At 61.2% G+C, this 2,813-nt stretch overlaps 1 protein-coding gene across 2 annotated transcripts in view; it reads right to left on the bottom strand.

Annotated features, from left to right (window-relative positions):
- Positions 1-2,813, bottom strand: part of NCF4 (neutrophil cytosolic factor 4, 40kDa) — a 29,996-nt gene that overhangs the window by 14,996 nt on the left and 12,187 nt on the right. The window lies entirely within an intron of this gene.

Genomic DNA, 2,813 nt, shown 5'->3' on the forward strand with positions numbered 1-2,813 from the left:
CTCACCTCCACCCTCACCTCCACTCTCACCTCCACCCTCACCTCCATCCTCACCTCCACCCTCACCTCCACCCTCACCTCCACCCTCGCCTCCACCCTCACCTCCACCCTCGCCTCCACCCTCGCCTCCACCCTCACCTCCAGCCAGTCTTTGTTGATGCGACTGAGAAGGAAGATCACATCTCCAGCTTTGAAACTCAGCTCCAGCTTGCTGTTCCCCGTGAAGTCAAACAGGGCCTGGGGAGAAGAGTGGAGGAAGGCGGGAGGAAGGAAACGGGCACGGAGTTCCTACTAAAGTGCTTGCGTGGTGTCCCATTTAACAGGCGAGGAAGCTGAGGCTCGGAGCATGAGTGACTTGTTCAAGGCCACTCTACCAGCTACCGGAGCAGCCGGCATTAGAACCCAGGTCTCCCGGACTCCAGAGTGGGTGCTCCTTCCACAGGTGTGGTGGGGAGGGAAGAGCCAGTCTCCCTGGATCCAGCACCTTCCCTGCCCCCCAGGCCTGTGTGGGCTCCAGCGCCCCCAGAACCCACAGGCACTGACCGCACTGGCTCTGAGACGCACGTGATTATGTGTGTGTCCTCAGGGAGTCATGTGTTCCTGGAGGACAGGGCCTTGTCATCTCTGCGGCATTAGTCCCCAGCAGGGCTGGCCCAGGGGGGGCCAGGAAAGCTTGCTGAATGAGTGGCTGGACACTCTCTATTCTGCCTCTGTGTGCTGTGGTGTCCCATTTAACAGGCGAGGAAGCTGAGGCTCGGAGCATGAGTGACTTGTTCAAGGCCACTCTACCAGCTACCGGAGCAGCCGGCATTAGAACCCAGGTCTCCCGGACTCCAGAGTGGGTGCTCCTTCCACAGGTGTGGTGAGCACAGGAGGGAAGGAGCCAGTCTCCCTGGATCCAGCACCTTCCCTGCCCCCCAGGCCTGTGTGGGCTCCAGCGCCCCCAGAACCCACAGGCACTGACCGCACTGGCTCTGAGACGCACGTGATTATGTGTGTGTCCTCAGGGAGTCATGCGCTCCTGGAGGACAGGGCCTTGTCATCTCTATGGCGTTAGTCCCCAGCAGGGCTGGCCCGGGGGGGCCCGGGAAAGCTTGCTGAGTGAGTGGCTGGACACTCTCTATTCTGCCTCTGTGTGCTCATCGCCTCCCCTCCTCACAGCTGAGCTGGGGGCCTCGGTGACCAGTGACCAAGGCGGAGGCTGGGCCTTTCCTCCCGGCAGGACCCAGCCCCACCCTAGACACAAGCCAACACCCAGCAGGAGGGGCTCCCGCTGAGGGTGGAGCTGCCCAGAGGCGAAGTGGGGGGCAGGCCCGCAGGTACCTCTGCTCGCGGAGCTGCCAAGCGGTCTGAGCCGGTGCCTTGCGGGGACTCGCTCTTGCTGCGGAGAGAGAAGAGGGGCGGTCAGCCCTCCCCGTTCTCTGGGCCCAGCTCTCTGCTTCTGTGCCAGAGGCAGGTACAATGGCTCCTGCGGGCCATCACTCACCCCCCTCTCCCTTCTTGCTGCCCCTGGAGGAGAGATTGGACCCCTTTGTGGACCAGGAAGCAGAGGCTGAGAAAGGAGGTGGGGGTGAGAGTGGGAACACAGCCCCTTAGAGCCCTAACTTGCCAGACATCTCACGTTTGCCTTTCTTCTACTCCCCAACCTCTACAGTTATTCTAACTAGAGGCCCAGTGCAAGAAATTCGTGCACTTGGGGAGGGTGGTCCCTCAGCCCAGCCTGCGCCCTCTTGCAGTCTGGGAGCCCTCAGACATCCTTAGCGCTGCCATGGAGGCAGGAGAGGCTCCCACCACCGCCACTGCTCTTGCCAGTGTGAGTCCAGCTTCTGGCTGAGTGGTGCTCCCCCTGTGGGAGTGCATTGACCACCAGGGGGCAGCTCCTGCACTGAACACCTGCCCCCTGGTGGTCAGTGCGCATCATAGCAACGGGTCGTTCCACCGTTTGGTTGATTTGCATATTAGCCTTTTATTACATAGGATGCTTCACTGAGGACACGGGCGTGGGGAGGGGACATGCCCTGCTCCAGGGCCCAGGGATGGGATTCAGCCTGTGCCCGTCTGGGGAGGTAGCTGGGCACTGAGGACACTCCCAGGTACTGGCTGGAGGCAGGAGGGAGGAGCCGGGGCGGGCAGGTACAATGGCTCCTGCGGGCCATCACTCACCCCCCTCTCCCTTCTTGCTGCCCCTGGAGGAGAGATTGGACCCCTTTGTGGACCAGGAAGCAGAGGCTGAGAAAGGAGGTGGGGGTGAGAGTGGGAACACAGCCCCTTAGAGCCCTAACTTGCCAGACATCTCACATTTGCCTTTTTTCTACTCCCCAACCTCTACAGTTACGTTATTATTCTAACTAGAGGCCCAGTGCATGAAATTTGTGCACTTGGGGAGGGTGGTCCCTCATCCCAGCCTGCACCCTCTTGCAGTCTGGGAGCCCTCAGACATCCTTAGCGCTGCCATGGAGGCAGGAGAGGCTCCCACCACCGCCACTGCTCTTGCCAGTGTGAGTCCAGCTTCTGGCTGAGTGGTGCTCCCCCTGTGGGAGTGCATTGACCACCAGGGGGCAGCTCCTGCACTGAACACCTGCCCCCTGGTGGTCAGTGCGCATCATAGCAACGGGTCGTTCCACCGTTTGGTTGATTTGCATATTAGCCTTTTATTACATAGGATGCTTCACTGAGGACACGGGCGTGGGGAGGGGACATGCCCTGCTCCAGGGCCCAGGGATGGGATTCAGCCTGTGCCCGTCTGGGGAGGTAGCTGGGCACTGAGGACACTCCCAGGTACTGGCTGGAGGCAGGAGGGAGGAGCCGGGGCAG

The sequence above is a fragment of the Myotis brandtii genome, unplaced genomic scaffold, assembly GCF_000412655.1.
Source record: "Myotis brandtii unplaced genomic scaffold, ASM41265v1 scaffold78, whole genome shotgun sequence".
Lineage (NCBI taxonomy): Eukaryota > Metazoa > Chordata > Mammalia > Chiroptera > Vespertilionidae > Myotis > Myotis brandtii.